Source organism: Bubalus bubalis, chromosome 4, assembly GCF_019923935.1.
Source record: "Bubalus bubalis isolate 160015118507 breed Murrah chromosome 4, NDDB_SH_1, whole genome shotgun sequence".
NCBI classification, from domain to species: domain Eukaryota; kingdom Metazoa; phylum Chordata; class Mammalia; order Artiodactyla; family Bovidae; genus Bubalus; species Bubalus bubalis.
The window spans coordinates 33,285,773-33,304,177 of record NC_059160.1 but is presented as its reverse complement, the minus strand read 5'-3'; the positions used below and the strand labels follow the sequence as shown (position 1 = coordinate 33,304,177).

The 18,405-nt window shown below is 37.6% G+C and overlaps 1 protein-coding gene across 19 annotated transcripts in view; it reads left to right on the top strand.

The window, feature by feature from the left end:
- The window catches only part of SOX5 (SRY-box transcription factor 5), a 1,156,954-nt gene that overhangs the window by 1,115,419 nt on the left and 23,130 nt on the right, over window positions 1-18,405 (top strand). The gene's annotated exons all lie outside the window — the stretch shown is intronic.

Here is an 18,405-nt window from a genome sequence, read left to right as displayed (position 1 = left end):
GGATGAGCTGGATTTGAAAATGCTGAATCTTCTTTAATCAGCGTAAGCTTGGATGATACCCGTGCTCGAGGTCTAAGTATCTAAGAGCCTGAGCTTGTCATAACATGTTTCTAGCATGAAGCACTGTCACGTTGTAAGTGACTGCACAATTGGAAATTTTGACTTGATTGTAAAACAAAGTTTTTTCTTTAAAATGGGAACAGTATTAGTATACCTGTTATTATACTTAAGCCCAGTGAAACTTCTGAATTTATCTGTGCTATAATAATTTCAAACTATTTTGCCTAAGCTACATTGTATTTAATTCAGAAAAAATAATATGTTACTATAGAAGGTTTGAAGTGATTATACTTCCTTTGGTCATATTTGGTATTTTTAATTCAAATTTTAAAGTGTCATTAAATCCCCTTTTTCTCAAAATCCAGTAGCTAAATACAGTATGTAAGAGAAAAAACAATCAGCTACTTAGTAATAACTCAAGGAAGCTTATGAGTCAAACGGCATCATCCAGAATGGACAGGTTGCTCATTTGGATAACTTTCCGATTTCCCAGGTTTTCTATGGAATTTTACGTATAATCTCTAAGTGAAAGTGAAAATGTCACTCAGTCGTGTCCAACTCTTTGCCACCCCGTGGACTGTAGCCCTCCAGGCTCCTCTGTCCATGGGATTCTCTAGGCAAGAATACTGGGGTGGGTTGCCATTCCCTTCTCCAGGGGATCTTCCCAATCCAGGGATATAGAAGCTAGCAATTTGCATAGTGAATGAAGGTGTGATCCTGCCCCAAGTGTACTTTATCTGGGCTACAGTAATTTCAAACTATTTTGTCTAAGCTACATTGTGTTTTATTCAGCAAATGTAATATGTTATATTACTATAGAATGCTTGAAGTTATGTACTTCTGTACTTCTGACCTGACCATGGGTCAGAAAGATGGAGACATGATTTCAGTTCTGTTGTTCCTAGAGGGGAGAGCCAAGCATGGTCAAGTGTTCCTCCCTGGCAGTCTCACATCCTAAGAAGAGCAACACTGGTGCAGCTCGAAGGACACAAAAATTTTCTAACTCAGCACCAGAAGGGAAGGGGGAAAACGAAGTGACAACTAAAGAAGGAATGATAGCAAGCATAAAGGAATTTGTATTCAAATACTTAAACATTCTTGAAAGGATGCTTGAACAGAAATTCCTTTTCTCTGCACCCCATGTAGAAATGAGTTTAACACTCAGCCAGATGCTAATGCAAAGTGACTCAAGCTATTCCTCGCAAGCATAGCTAAATTGCCGTTATTTGTTAAGCGCATTGAATTCAGCTGTGGATACAGCAGTTGGTTGCATTCAGCCAGCATCTGTACCCTTTTTTTTTTTTTAATCCTCCAAAGCAGAGACAACTCTACCTATCTCCCCCCTCTCCTCCCCTGTGCTGGCTGGGAATTGTCAAGTGACAACCGACCAAATCCTTTTGGACAGGAAGCCTTCATCCAGAGTTCTATATACTTGCAAAACAGGCCTTGTGGTTGGATCAGGGAACCCATTAAAAGCACTTTGATGGTATGGAAATTCATCTTCATGAAGCTCCTAGGCCCCTAAGCAGCATGCTGTTTAGCTGTGGTTACAGATCAGTCATTCACATCGGAGGGCAATAATTGTGCTGACGGCTTGTAAGGCAATGGAAGTACATAAAATAATCCTGGGCCTTCCACCATGGCACTGTGAGTTAATCTTCTCTAATACAGATCAGCTGTTGTTCTAACACATGACTTCATGCCGGCTCCAGTGACTCTGCTCAGCCTTTTGATTAAGTAACAGGAGTGGAACCATCTGCATTCATTTTATTCCATAGTGTTCATTGTTCGGAACCTTATTTCCACTTCATCTTCTACTTCCACAATCAGACTTTGTTTTATTTCTCTGGTCAGCATCTCCTATTTGAGCTGCATGAGTGAGTTGCCTCTGTTGAAAACGACTCCTTTCAATTTTCCTTTCTCTTTTACAGAATTATAGTAACTTAAAAAAAAATATTCTTGAAGTAATACCTGCCAGAATCTGTTGGCCAATTAAGATATCTTCATCCTCAAGAAGTTTATGCTCCTGAATCTCTTCACCATGCCCTATCAAATGCAATTGAGTTACATCTTCAACTATGATCTTATATTTTTATGGATTTTTAAGTGAAAATCTAAAAAAATGAAATTGCATCATGTAACTGTAAAATATGAAAATATAAAAATCCATTATTGCAGTAGTCTGGCAAACACTTGTAATGTGTAAGTAAACCTTTTCAGCTGGAGAATTCAAATTAGTTCATCCTTTGACACTTGAGACTGAAGATCTCTTAGAAGCAGGAATTACTGTGGTTGTCTTTTCCTGTTGAACTGGCTTAGCTGACATTTGTACAAAATTAATGATCAATCTATGTCTTGCAACTCATGGGAATGAAATAATGTCAAATTTATATCTTTTAATTAGTCATTATTCAACATTAGGGCCCATATGTATCAGGGACAGTGCTGCTATGTACTTGTATTGAAAACAAGAAAATATGTTCTCTGCCTATTACAGAGCTTACAGTTTAGATCAAATTATGATTTTGATTGTTAATCATGGCATATTTATGTGGGTAAATTCCTAAAGGAACTGAATTACGAGCCCGTGTTGCTGAGCATATCAAATCACTTATATACCTGACTCAACAAAAGTGGCTGCTTGTTTTTCCACATGAAGCAGCATCACTAGACATACGGTGTCATCATTTTTTAATACCTACCTTTTTAGTAGATTGTTATAATAGTCCAACTTTATCCATGGCCAAAGTATATAGTTAGATCAGTAGTTGGCTTGAAATTTTGCCTCACAGATCCTAACAAAAGGAATAAAGGCAATATATATATATATATATAAAATAAATTCCTCTTCTCCTCCTAAAAGGATGACATTTTTTCTCTAACAATCCTCCCGACTTCCTAAATCCTGAAAGTATGTGACATAAATGTAAGAAGTGGGGAAGAAGGAGAGAGAAAGATAGAAGGAGCTGGCATGACCCAAGATCCAGATAATTGGAAACCTATAACAGAGATCTGTTTTCTAGGGTACACAAGTCTTATACACTTCAACTTTTCTTCACATTTCAAATGACCAACATGCTTGTCCTAACTAGAATGTCTTAATTCTGAAAAGCTGTAATTGGGCAGTGAAAACAATTAGAGGTGTGAAGAGAGGGACAAATGTTTTCCAGTCATATGTACCAAAACACATAATGAAAGTCATTTGTACTGAAACACATTTTAATTGAAGACTTCTAAGAGATTTTTCATTTCTTTACTTTTCTTGGAAGTGTTTCAACATACCCAAGAACTGTGTATGTCAGGTTTCTTGGAAACTCTGGGACACAGTGTTATTTATAATTGTCATCTCTGGTTAATTATAGCTTGATTGTATATTCAAATAATGTTATCTTTTAGCACTCAGCTCGGTTACAGATTAGTGTGATGGATGAATAAGTCATCTTCTCAGGTAGGAAGACTCAAAAGACCCTCATATGTATACATTTGTTTTATAAAAACCACCTACTTGCATTTTTAACACCCAAATGGCACAGCTTTGACCAGCTTCATATTCAGGTTCTGACCTTGATTTGAAGGTGCCCTTGTCTGTGTGTACGCAGTCACTTAGACAAGTCTGACTCTTGGCAGCCCTATAGACTGTTGCCCACCAGGCTCCTCTGTCCATGGGATTTTCCAGGCAAGAATACTGGAGTGGGGCTACCATTTCCTACTCCAGGGGGTCTTCCTGACCTGACCCAAGGATTGAACCTGTATCTCCTGCATTGGGAGGTAGGTTCTTTACCACTGAGCCCTCTGGCATGCACTGAAATGTGGAACACACTTGAGCTTTCTTTTGTCACTTCCCTCACTCCCATTGTAGTTGTCCTAGAAAGATGATGGCCTGTGCTGTAACATCTGTTAGAAGAGTTTTTCGTGACAAGTATCAGGATATCTAACTATCGTAGCTTCAGCAAATAATGCTTAGTTTGGAGCACGTAATGAAGTTCAGGAGTAAGAGGTTGGTAGCTTTAGCTCATCAGCTCAGTAATGTCAGGGTTGAAATCCTGATTATTTAGGTTGTTCCCTTAGCATTAAGTTCCCTTAGCGGAGTGACTCCGGTGGCTCAGAGGTTAAAGTGTCCGCCTGGAATGCAGAAGACCCAGGTTCGATCCCTGAGTCAGGAAGATCCCCTGGAGAAGGAAATGGCAACCCACTCCAGTACTCTTGCTTAGAGAATCCCATGGGGGAGGAGCCTGGTGGTCTACAGTCCATGGGGTCGCAAAGAGTCGTACACAACTGAGCAACTTCACTCACTCACTCACTCATTCAGTCCCTTAGCGTCACAAAATTTTGATGCATCTACAACTGTCCCTTGAAGGCATGCAGACTCAAAAGTTTTCTCTTCACTAAAGCTCCTTCTTCATTCACATAGGGATATTTCACTTCACCCTTCATGCTGACTTCTGTAAATGTCTCATTTGGGGAGACCTAGGTTTTTTGCACATTACTGGTCAAGGAAGAGAGATCACAAATTATTTTCCAGGACTGAATTAGAGACCTTATCTTATCCTTCCTGAAATCAAAGGATATCTTTTTTTTTTTTTTTTTTTTTTTTAAGAAAGGCTGACTGCCACATATAGCACCTCATTTGGGTGTGTCTGGAGTCATGGAAGCTTGATTAGCCTACTCTCTTCTATGAGTGGACCTTGAGAGCTTGTTTGGAGGTTCTAGCAGGGAAGAACAGCTTCTCGTGTGTCCCTGACTGAGTAAGCACCCTCCCCTATTGTGGAAGGTCATCTTCTTCCACCAAGCGTGCAGCTCCAGGAGGGATGCACATGGAGCCCTGAGGCAGGAAAGGGAATACCTATTTAGCCAGACAGATCCCCCAGTCAACCCTGAAGACCAGTGGGGTGACAGAGGTCACAGCCAGATCACCCTCACATCTAAGGGATATCTTAAGGTCAAAGATTATATTGGTGGGGAGCAAAAGCAAGACTAGAGTGGCTTTGTTGTTGTTGTTGTTCAGTCGCTAAGCCGTATCCAACTCTTTACAACCTCATGGACTACAGTCAGGCTAGGCTTCCCTGTCCTTCACTACCTCCCTGAGTTTGCTCACATTCATATTCATTGAGTTAGTGGTGCTATCTAACCATCTCACACTCTGCTGCCCCTTTTTCCTTTTGCCTTCATTCTTCCCCAGCCAAAAAGTTGGCTCTTCACATCAGGTGGCCAAAATATTGGAGCATCAGATTCGATATCAGTCCTTCCAATGAATACTCAGGCTTGATTTCCTTAGGATTGACTGATTTGAACTCCTTGCTGTCCAGGAAACCCTCAGGAGTCTTCTCCAGCACCACAATTCAGAAGCATCAGTTCTTTAGCACTCAGCCTTCATTATGGTCCAACTCTCACATCCATATATGACTACAGGAAAAACCATTGCTTTAACTATGTGGCCCTTTGTCGGCAAAGAGACGTCTCTGCTTTTTAATGCGCTGTCTAGGTTTGTCATAGATTTCCTTCCAAGGAGCAGGCATCTCTACTATTGGGTAGGAAAATGCCATTGTCAGCCACAGCTACATTATAGAAATGATAATCAAGGTTCTCAAATATTTTCATAATAAAGCTGGTTTGTTTTGGTTACATTTGATGTCATCTATCTACCTACCTTTGCTTTTCTCTGTTACATGCCCAGGGCCTTATACCTTGTCTGTGTTTTCAGAAGGAATTAAATTTCATACGGGCATGCATACAAGAAAACATTGCTTGGAGCCAGGTTAAGTCAGTGAGTGTATATTCATTCACATAGTTTCTACATATTATGGCCAACTTCTGTATTACTTCTTATATATAAAATAGATGTCATTCACAAAAATAAACATACAAATATGTCTTAAGGTAGAGAATTTATGCATCAAACATTAATTGCCTGAAGTGTGCGTGAAATCTAAACACCTGCACATGCTATGCATTAATCAATAATTGCAAGTAAGAATATCTGGGAAAGTGTCTTACTTTTCCTTCTGAGATTCAGTGAAAATTCTTGGCAGATTTCTACAGAATAAGATGAAAATTTGGTGAATAAGGTGTATATTTTATAATGATTACTCAATAATGAAATCAGTTTCTCTATTTGGTGTCAGTCACATTCATAAGAAGCCTTACCACATACAACATGGATGGACTTGTAAACAAAAGTTAATATTTTTTACTCTGGCACTTTGAAACTCTTCCATTACAACCTCCTCTTTTCTGCCATTGTCAACCCTATTCTTTCCCTTTAACAGAGTGCCGAACACGAAATGACAGTGACCAATGTTGACTTAATGTGGATGTTTAATAATGAAAAAAAAAGTGTGTCAGTCCCAGCATTAGTTACAAATGGCAGTAAGTGTATCAGATGGCAGCCCTGTAATAATTTTACATCCATCATTCTTTCCTGATGCTTCGCTAGCCAGCTGATGGATGGGGCCAACAGTGTTAACTCTTCAGAAACTGACACAGTGTATCTAGTTGAGCATTATCTAACACATGCTCCTGCTCTTAGATAAGGAGAAGGCATGTGAGGAATTGTGAATTACAGGTTTGCTTTGAAAAAGAGTATGGAGGAACTCGCACCTTTGTATTCAGTGGCAGGCATTACAATTAATTAATGATTTATGGATGGCTTTTGGAAATGTTGCCTTTAGCTAAAATGAATTAGAGAAGTCAAATTAGAGCTAGACATTTCAGTGGTAAGAGGAAAAACTCCTCTTACCACTGAATGAAGGAGGAAGGAGGAAGCCATGTTAGGGAAATCGTTCAGGAGGGAATGAGATAGATCATTGCAACACTGGGACAAAATAGGAGGTTTCTCTTGGGGTGTGCATGGGTGTTTGTCAAGATGTCCCTTGACTTTCAAACCTTCTGATTAGAATTTACTTAGGAACAAATTAAAATAATACGAATGATTAAGATTTTGTCTTTATAAAAATAAAAGTATATATTATTTTTATTTCTACATGTAATTATTTATTTGGTAACTTTAATTAAAAGCTACATGAAATCTGAAATTGAATATTTTCCTTTTTGTTATTGGATTCTCTCTAAATATGTATGTAAAATGGATAGAGAACTGCTTTCTAGGCAACTGATTATTAGAAAATCTAGACCAGCTTTTTATATGCAAGTTGGCATTTGATCCTTAGGTTTTCTTTTCTTTTGTTTTTCTTTCATAAAACCTTCTTAATTCTGAGTGTCTTAGCTAGGGAACACTTCTTATGGGACAGGAGGGGAGAGGAAAACCCCTTGGTGAATATTATCAGCACAGAGCAGCCAGTTTTCACAGACCATGACAAAAAGGCAAATAGGTATTATGTCATCACCCATCCATCACTCTATATGTCAGCCTTTCAATAATTCCAATCGACATTCTCGACAGGCTGATGCAAGTTAAAGGGGCTGTTTGTTTCTAGAAATTGAGTATAGGCTGTCTATAGCCTTTTGTTCCAGATGGTTTTCTTCTGTGTCTTTTCATTTCTTTCTTTTTCTTTCTTTTCTTTTTGGGGGTATTTAATTGAAATACATGCCGAGTTTGCAGACTGCAAAGATCAGAGCTGTTTTCGTCCAGCAGTGGTAACTATGCATTAAACATTTTGATTTGTTTGAGCTTGAAGTTTAGTCCTTTTTTGCCATTTGCTTCATGGAGTTTGTGTATATTTACAGCCTCTGCATTTAATGGCCACATGCCTTATTTTCACAGATGGCCAGTGGAAGACTTTTTCTTCTCTTAGTATAGCCTGCTTTCAGCTTTGCTACATTTGTCACAGTGCCACTACTTGCAGCTAGCAAGTGCCCACGCTTGGTGGGGAGCAATTATGGTGTGAGTTTTTAAGGAGCTTTTTAAAGGTTTTTTTTTTTTCCTCCCAGTAAACTTTTTATGGTTTAATTTTCAAGCCTAGAAAAGCTGTGCATGTTTTCAAACAGAGAGTCTTGTGTTCTTTACATCATTCTGGTAGAGGGGTTAGTGCAGGATGGTCCAATAAAAAGAGACACACAGGGCATGCCAAATTGGGCTTTCAGATAGACACCCACAGGCCTCTCTGATGATTGAAATTGTCTATTCATTTAAGGATATGAGGATAGGCTCACGATAGGATTCCTGAAAAAAGCACATTTGAAAACACTCTGTGGAGATAATCTAGATATTTTTAAAGTACATTTCCATGTTGCACAGATAAAAGACCAGAAGAAGAATAAACAATCATTATGCCAAGATGACGGGTTGTAAATTTACATGTATGTACCCACATTTCTGATTTTTTTCAAATTTTCTAAGTAAAATAAGAATCACTTTTGTTGTTGGACCAGAAATGTTATTTTTAAAAACCTTGTCTACTAAGAATGGCCTTTCCTTCCCTTCTCCCTTTCTCCCTTTCTTAGCCTCAAGATTAAATAGTTGTCTTGAAGACAGTTCAACATTAGGCACTGAACTAATCAAAGAACCATTTGTTTTTTAGTTATTCTCATACTTAGTAGATATATTGTGTTTTCTTGTTGTTTATTTCAAATAACATTAACAATATGGATTTAAAATTATGAGGAAAATATTCTGAGTTTAGCATTTATTTCAAAGGGTCCCATTGAGTCTTTCCACTTGCACCTTTTCTTTTACAAATGAAAAAGACTTGTTTATGAGTATACAAGTAATAAAGGAGTAATAATGGCTACTGATATATTTAGTTTGCATCTTACCTTTTTCCAATTGCTTTCATATTGAATTTCAGTTTAGTACCATAGTATAAACAGAACAACAGTATTCATATCTTTGTTTTAAAAATTAAAAAAAAATGAGATGTGAGATTATTATAGGAGTTCAAGTGGTAGATCAGTTTTTAAAACAAGGTCCTCTGGTTTAAATTTCAGTCTCTTTTCTAATGGACCATGCTGAAGACATACAAGAAAGTAAGCCAGTTCCTGTTTGATTGGCTTGTACCCTAATGTTGGCCATGTATATTATTTAGTACATTTTTGAGGATTTATCACACACAAAAAATCCTTTTAGCAACCAGAATCTCCATAGCTTCTGTCTGTATCTTTTCTTCATTTCTTTGTTTTTCCTGTTTCTGTTCCTTTTCTAGGTCTCCCTTTTTTCACTATGTACCAGCCCCCTTCTTTTGAGAATGAGCCAGAAAACAGAAAGAATATGTTCAATCTTATTTATTTTGCTTCTCATACCAGCGCTCATAAAACATGTAAAGTTTTGGCTGTTCATTAAAATGAGATTTTAAATATCTATTCTACTGTTAAGTTTTTCTCTGAAACTACCATGGATAATTGAAAAGTGAACTATAACCCTGTTATGCTTGTTTCTATTTGTCAGACCCTGTATTTCGGAACCAAACCATTTCTCTTTAAAATAGTCTAATTATATTTATTTAACTGAAGTAACTACTGGCTACTGAGGCTATATTCATAAGAAGGCAGACAGTTTTACAACTTTATTCTATGAAATGGAAAAATGAAAAAGTTCTATACGATTCTGTAGCTCAGTAACTGAGTTACCCATTGTTTATAGAACAATTAACATCAGACCTCATTCCAGCTTTGTGTTTACATCTATGCAGCCCTCCCACCTACCAGACATCCTGTGTAGGTTGTGAATTCTATTTTTCTTTGTTGGCCTCCTATTTTTCTCACATTAACCCTTCAAATCTGACTTGATGTGCATAGTATCTGTATCTACCATGGTTTGAAATAAACACTTTTTTTTAGACTTTGGCTGGCTTCTGACACCTGAAACCCAGGTCTTAGATTTTTCCTCTCCTTCCTTCTCCTTTCCACATGTACAAACCATAATCACCCCTGGGACATGTAACCAAGGACCAGTATTTTACCATGATATTATTCATATATACCCTCTTTGTGAATTATATGTTTCTTACGGATTCCTTTGAGTTTGCTTTTCTGTGCGTTACACCTCCACACTCAGTGAGTTCTTCCTCTACATGGCAGGAATGTTGAATTTGGACAGAAGACTGTGTCCTTCACCATGTACCTAAGTATGTAAATCTGAGTATTGTTGGACAGTCCTTTCACAAAATTTATTTCCATAATCATATCTTTTTTAGCTTTTGTTTCATAATTTGAAGTATCTTCCTTGAATTTAAGAAAATGACTATAGCATTCTCAACTATAAATGGAGTGCCTTTACATTTTGAAACTAATTAACAGCTTCTGAGGAAATTATCATCATGGATAGAGAAACATGTATATCTTTATATATTTATCAAAATATTTTAGTTTTATTTGAGCAATTCCTGTCAAGTGGAACATAGAATTGAAAGAAAGTGAAAAGGGCCTTTAATGCAACCTATTATCTGATGTTGAATTGCCAGGCAGGCAGGCATATGGCCAATATTTGAAAACCTCCAGGGAGGTGAAAATTTCTGCATCCTAAGACAGCCCACTTAAGGAATAGACATCTTTTTTAATATAACTCCTTCTTCAGTGGTTCATACACTTTCACTTGGTAACTTACAACCATTGGTCAGTATTCTGTTGCTTTATATGGCCAAATCCTGTCTCTTTTTCACAAACAACAGGTCTTGGTTCTTCATAAACCTGGAGTTTCTTAAGATATGTAAAGACAGAGATTGTTGATCTCCTCTTCAACTGTCTCTTTTAAGGCCCTATGCACTTTCTCCATGAAGACAACAAATATATTGATAGGAACATAACCCAAAGCTGAGCTGAACTCCAAAAGACTATGGCCATGAGCTTCCCTAGTCTGTTTTCCAATTTTTGTAGAAAAAGAAATTAGACCATTATAACATACTTTTTCTTAGTAAATTTGTATTAGCTTCTTGTCACCACCTCCTCTACGAAGCGCCCTGAACGAATCTATAACAATCAGCTCTGTCTTTTCCAGAACATTCATTAAGTGCTCAGGTCATTGTTCTTCAGTTTTTCTCTTTATTCATGAAAATCAGAATTAGTTCTTTATATTCCATTTTCTGATATTTCTCCCACTTTACAATCAGTTCTTTAAAAATTATAAATAGGGATTCATCAATTTTACCCACAAGTCATTTTTCTGTCTTGGAAATGTATTAATTCAGATTAAGATTTGAATTCATAGAAGCTGTGTATTTCCTTCAAAATAATTCCATCTACCTTCAGTTTCATAATACTTCTTAAGAAAACTTGATCTGCCAATACAGTTCACTTTGATCAGATTTCCTGATGAAACTAAGTTTCTATGAAATTCAGCAAGGATTATACTTTAAGGGACATATCATGAAGCTGGCTTCCAAAGTTCACAAAATTAAATTAGATTGTGGAAACAAAATTTGGGTTCTAATTTATTATTTTCTTCACAATAGGAATCTCTGAATTTGGAAGGGAAAAAATCAGGATTCAATAAGGCATTTTTTTGAGATGACTAAACCAAAAGATATTTATAGACCTTTTCTCTCCCTTAGTTCATATATCCATATGATTCTCTGATTGAGAAAATGAATGGAAAAATACTCCTAAGGAATACCAAAGTGTCAGAGTGCCAAAGTGTCTGCGAAATTCACATTTGACCAGAATAAAATAAGTGAAAAATTTCTTCAGATTGCATTTTTGTTGGTGTTGGACAAAAGTGTGTGTGTGTGCATGTGTATTTGTACATTATTTGTTGTAAAGCTTTTACAACAAAGCTTTCTCTTCCATTTGTGCGGTTATATTACATGGGTGGATGCTTTTTTTTTTTTAGAAAATGGCAATCTCAGTAAACAAGGGTGAAACTGAGAGATGGAGGGTTGTCTTAGGCACGTTCATTGTTTCTTTATATTCTACTTAAGCCAATGAAAAAAAGTCTCCAACTGATAAATCGTTATGACATTATAAATAATCTTTCATCTTCTTTGGTGGTCTCTGAGGTTCACATAATTGAAGGGTTAAAAACCTTTTTTGTTTCTTTCTTCTTCCTGTGCCATTAGTATAGAAGGAGATCATAAAAAAGGGCAGCCAGAAGGGGTTTAACTGTTACTGAGTCAACATTTGACAGTCACACTCTATTCTGTCATTTCATGCATGTGCTTTTTATGACTTTTATAGCTTTGTGGGCTTTATTTCAGGGATGTTCATTATGATAGCTGATCCACAGCCCATCTCTTTGTGTTTGTTTGTGTGATGGTAAGCACAGCTCATCACTTATAAATCCCAATTTCAAGGAGTCATAGAGGAAGCATCTCCTCACGTACTGTTTAGGCTTAGGACACTAAGGAAGTATATCTGCTTCCTGTAGAGCACAATTTGTGTGGGTTTCTTTTGTTTTGTTTTGACTGCTCCGTGAAATATCAACAAGGATGTGCATTTGAGCCTTTACAAACACAGTGAATTTTTAGTTGTTTTCTGTGTAAGTTGAAGAAATGGAATAGGAGTACTTTTCAATTTAAATAATACTAGTCTTATATCATGCCTGAGTAATAAATGGAAAATAAAAAAGATTAAATATATTGTCAGGGATGATGCACAGGAGGAGGAGAAAAACCCCAACAACTTTTAGAGTTGTTACAAGCATCTCCATTTTAATGCATATTTGTCCACTATGGTCATGGACAATAAAGGATCATAATCATAGCAGGATACTTAATATGCATATTGAAATAACTATTCCTGTAATTCTTATATTCTAGGAAGAATATTTTTCTTTTCCATTTCTCTCATTTATTTTTTCTGTAATGTTAAAAGTGTATCTTCTTCATTTTTTAAACTTAATAAGTATCATATATTAAAACCCCATTTTACAAATTAGGACCCTGAAACTCAGGGAGGTTAATTGTCTTAAGTAATGGCTAATGTATATGATAGAATTTAGTTATCTCATGTTCCTGATCCCAAAGTCATTATTTTCTATATAGGTTATTGTCTGTATTTTTAAATATGTCCTTTAACCATTGATCTTTAGCCTTTTGCCATTTGGAATATTGTTGGCCTAAAAAGCACTGATCTTTAATGACCACTTCTAATCAACTAATTACCCACATCTCTTTAGCTATTTCTTGGCTCTCCTTGTTGATTCCCACCATAGCCTGGTGTCATGGACAAACAGTACATGTTCTGTTTTCCATTATTCAAGTTATTGGATAAGCCACAGAACCTGAGACCAGCTGCCAGTTCCCTAAGAGAATATTAACACATTAATAATGGTTCTTTGAATATTTAGTTTTCGAGTTATTCATCTGACCCCAAGAAACTATATTGTCTAAAACTTTCTTTTCTTCTGTAGATTAGATACAGTTCACTTGAATGTTTGTTCAAGTCAACATAGGATCAGAAAATTTTTTCTAGTAAAAACAGACTTTACCTAAAGTTTCTCCTTGATCTTAGTAAACTCACAAAGTTGTATAAGATTTGATTAGCCAGAGAGGACTCATCTTTCCAAAGGAGCTCTAGTTGTTATCCAACAGGAAGTTTTTATCCAAGAGAGAAAGCATATGGGTCATCTTGTTTGGTCATTATTTGCAAATCCTCAGGACTGTTTCATGTTGACTTCTTTGTAGTCATTAATCTGTTTACACCCTGTATTCTGATGTTCCTCAGGGCTGTTCAGAATTTTGGCCAGTATTGCTTTAAATTTGTTTTTTCTTATTGTTGTTGTTCGCTTTATTTCTAATAGGAAAAAAGTTAAAGAGAGAAGATGAATGACTCTTGTTAAGTTTCAGGGCGGTGTTTGAATAGCATTGAGAGGGCAGTTTAAAGAATAAGTGCTGTACTGATTTGTGTTCCAGAACGCTGCTCTTAAGAGTGGGGGTAGGTAGGGGTATTTTTTTGTACAAATTCTTGACTAATGTGCTCTTTATCAGCCAGTGGAATTAAGAGTATAATTGGTAAAATTGTCACCTCTACATATTAATGTATTTTTCTATTTTCACAGAAGCATTTTCTTTGCTATTTCTTATTTTCAGCAACTTCCCACTTACCAGCTCTCTACCTGATATATACTGCCATCATTTTGATTCAGCTGCCTGCATTTCAGAGCAGTTCAGTCTTTCAGTCAGTCATGTCCAAACTCTTCGCAACCCATGAACTGCAGCATGCCAGGTTTCCCTGTCCATCACCCACTCCCAGAGCTTGCTCAAACTCATGTCCATCAAGTCAGTGATGCCATCCAACTATCTCATCCTCTGCCATCTTCTTATCCTCCTGCCTTTAATCTTTCCCAACACCAGGGTCTTTTCCAGTGAGTCACCTCTTTGCATCAATTGGCCAAAGTACTGGAGTTTCAGCTTTAACATCAGTCCTTCCAGTGAATATTCAGGGCTGATTTCCTTTAGGATTGAATGGATGGATCTCCTTGCAGTCCAGGGGACTCTCAAGAGTCTTCTCCAACACCACAGTTCAAAAGTATCAATTCTTCGGCACTCACTTTTTTTATAGTACAACTCTTACAACCACACACGACTACTGGAAAAACCATAGCTTTGACTACACAGACCTTTGTGGGCAAAGTAGTGTCTCTGCTTTTTAATATGCTGTCTAGGTTGGTCATAGCTTTTCTTCTAGGAAGCAAGCATCTTTTTATTTCATGGCTGGCAGTCACCATCAGCAGTGGTTTTGGAGCCCAAGAAAATAAAGTTTGTCACTGTTTCCATTGTTTCCCCATCTATTTGCCATGAAGTGATGGGACAGGATGCCATGATGTTCGTTTTTTGAATGTTGAGTTTTAAGCCAGCTTTTTCACTCTCCTCTTTCACTTTCATTAAGAGGTTCTTTGGTTCTTCTTTGCTTTCTGCCATAAGGGTGGTGACATCTGTGTATCTGAGATTATTGGTATTTCTCCCAGCAGTCTTGCTTCCAGCTTGTGCTTTATCCAGCCCAACATTTTGCGAAATGTACTCTGCATATGAACAGCATGAAAAGGTAAAAAGATACGACACTGAAATATGAAGTCCGATGCTGTAAAGCACAATATTGCATGAATCAAGATAAATTGGAGGTGGTCAAACAGGAGATGGCAACAGTGAACATCAACATTTAGGAATCAATGAATTAAAATGGACTGAAATGGGCCAATTTAACTCAGATGACCATTATATCTACTCCTGTGGGCAAGAATCCCATAGAAGAAATGGAGTAGCCCTCATAGTCAACAAAAGAGTCCAAAATGCAGCTCTTGGGTGTAGTCTCAAAAATGAAAGAATGACCTCTGTTTGTTTCCAAGTCAAACCTTTCAATATCACAGTAATCCAAGGCTATGCTCTGACCAGTAACGCTGAAGAAGCTGAAGTTGAATGGTTCTATAAAGACCTACAAGAACTTCTAGAACTAACACCAAAAAAAAAAAAAGATGTCCTTTTCTTTATAGGAGACTGGAATGCAAAAATAGGAAGTCAAGAGATACCTGGAGTAACAAGCAAGTTTGGCCTTCGAGTACAAAATGAAGCAGGACAAGGGCTAATAGAGTTTTGCCAAGAGAATGCACTGGAATAGCAAACCCTCTACCAACAACACAAGAGAAGACTCTACACATGGACATCACCAGATGGTCAATACCAAAATCAGACTGATTGTATTCTTGCAGCCAAAGATGGAGAAGCTCTATAGGGTCAGCCAAAACAAGACTGGGAGCTGACTGTGGCCCAGATAGTGAACTCCTTATTGCCAAATTCAGGCCTAAATTGAACTAGGGAAAACTGCTAGACCATTGAGGTATGACCTAATCAAATCCCTTATGATTATACAGTAGAAGTGGCAACTAGATTCAAGGGATTAGATCTGATAGACAGAGTGCCTAAAGAACTATGGATGGAAGTTCGTGACATTGTACAGGAGGCAGTGATCAAGAACACCCCCAAGAAAAAGAAATACATAAGGGCAAAATGGTTGTCTCAGGAGGCCTTACAGATAGCTGAGAAAAGAAGAGAAATGAAAGGCAAAGGAGAAAAGCAAAGATATACCCATTTGAATCCAGAGTTCCAAAGAATAAAAAGGAGAGATAAGAAAACCTTGCTCAGTGATCAATGCAAAGAAATAGAGGAAAACAATAGAATGGGAAAGACTAGAGATCTCTTCAAAAAAATTAGAGATACCAAGGGAATATTTCATGCAAAGATGGGCACAATGAAGGACAGAAATGGTATGGACCTAACAGAAGCAGAAGATATTAAGAATAGGTGGCAAGAATTCACAGACGAGCTATACAAAAAATATCTTCATGACCCAGATAACCACGATGGTGTGATCACCCGCCTAGAGCCAGACATCCTGAATTGCAAAGTCAAGTGGGCCTTAGGAAGCTTCACTAAGAAAAAAAGCTAGTGGAGGTGATGGAATTCCACTTGAGCTATTTCAAATCCTAGAAGATGATGCCATAAAAGTGCTGCACTGGATATGCCAGCAAATTTGGAAAATGCAGCAGTGGCTGCAAAACTGGAAAAGGTCAGTTTTCATTCCAATCCCAAAGAAAGGCAATGCCAAAGAATGCTCAAACTACCGCACAATTGCACTCATCTCACACGCTAACCAAGTAATGCTCACAATTCTACAAGCCAGGCTTCAATAGTACATGAACCATGAACTTCCAGATGTTCAAGCTGGATTTAGAAAAGGCAGAGGAACCAGAGATCAAATTGCCAACATCCATTGGATCATCAAAAAAGCAAAAGAGTTCCAGAAAAATATCTACTTCTGCTTTAAGGCTATGCCATAGCCTTTGACTATGTGGATCACAAAAAACTGTGGAAAATTCTATGGGAATACCAGACCACCTTACCTACCTCCTGAGAAAACTGTGTGCAGATCAAGAAGCAGCACTTAGAACTGGATATGGAACAAAGATTGGTTCCAAATTGGGAAACGATTATGTCAAGGCTGTATATTGTCACCCTGCTTATTTAACTTACATGCAGAGTATATCATGTGAAATGCCAGGCTGGATGAAGCACAAGCTGGACTCAAGATGGCCGGGAAGAATATCAATAATCTCAGATACACAGATGACACTACCCTTATGGCAGAAAGCAAAGAAGAACTAAAGAGCCTCTTGATGAAAGTGAAAGAGGAGAGTGAAAAAGCTGGCTTAAAATTCAACATTCAAAAAACGAACGTCATGGCATCCTGTCCCATCACTTCAAATAGATGGGGAAACAATGGAAACAGTGACACTTGATTTTCTTGGGCTCCAAAACCACTACTGATGGTGACTTTAGCCATGAAATAAAAAGATGCTTGCTTCCTGGAAGAAAAGCTATGACCAACCTAGACAGCATATTAAAAAACAGAGATGTTACTTTGCCGACAAAGGTCCATCTAGTCAAGGCTATGGTTTTTCCAGTAGTCACGCATATGGATGTGAGAGTTGTACTTTAAAGAAAGCTGAGTGCTGTAGAATTGATGCTTTTGAACTGTGGTGTTGGAGAAGATTCCTGAGAGTCCCTTGGACTGCAAGGAGATTCATCCAGTCCATCCCAAAGGAGATCAGCCCTTAATTTTCATTGGAAGGACTGATGTTGAAGCTGAAACTCCAATACTTTGGCCACCTGATGCGAAGAACTGACTCATGGAAAAGACCATGATGCTGGGAAAGATTGAAGGCAGGACGAAAGGGGATAACAGAGGATGAGATGTTTGGATGGCATCACTGACTTGATGGACATGAGTTTGAGCAAGCTCCAGGAGTGGATGATGGACCGGCAAGCCTGGTGTGCTGCAGTTAAGGGATGTAAAGAGTCAGACATGACTGAGCAACTGAACTGAACCCTGCATGTAAGTTAAATAAGCAGAGTGACAATATACAGCCTTTAATGTACTCCTTTCCCAATTTGGAAGTAGTCTATTGTTCCATGTTCGGTTGTAACTGTTGCTTCTTTTTTTTTTTTTTTTAATTAAATTTATTTAATAAAAATAAATTTTTATTAAAATTTATTTATTTTTAATTGGAGGTTAATTACTTTACAATATTGTATTGGTTTTGCCATACATCAGCATGAATCCGCCATGGGTGTACACGTGGTACGGGGAGGGAGATGGGAGGGGGGTTCAGGATGGGGAGCACATGTGACTGTTGCTTCTTGACCTGCATACAGATTTCTCAGGAGGCAGGTAAGGTGGTCTGGTATTCTCATGTCTTCAAAAATTTAGAATGGATTAATTTCATTATGATAACTTTGGGAATCACCTTTATCAGTAATATTCACACATTTGAAAAGGAACTCTTTAACCCAAGTTTCAGAATCAAATAGTTGAGTTTTAGTCATGACAGTACACAGGTGGTGTCTTTGGGAAGGGGATGGCCAGGGATGTATGGGATTAGACGAAATGGAATGAAAAGAATCTTCCCAGTGTACCAGCATCTGTGCTTTATATCATTTGGCTGATTCTCCTACTATATTCCTG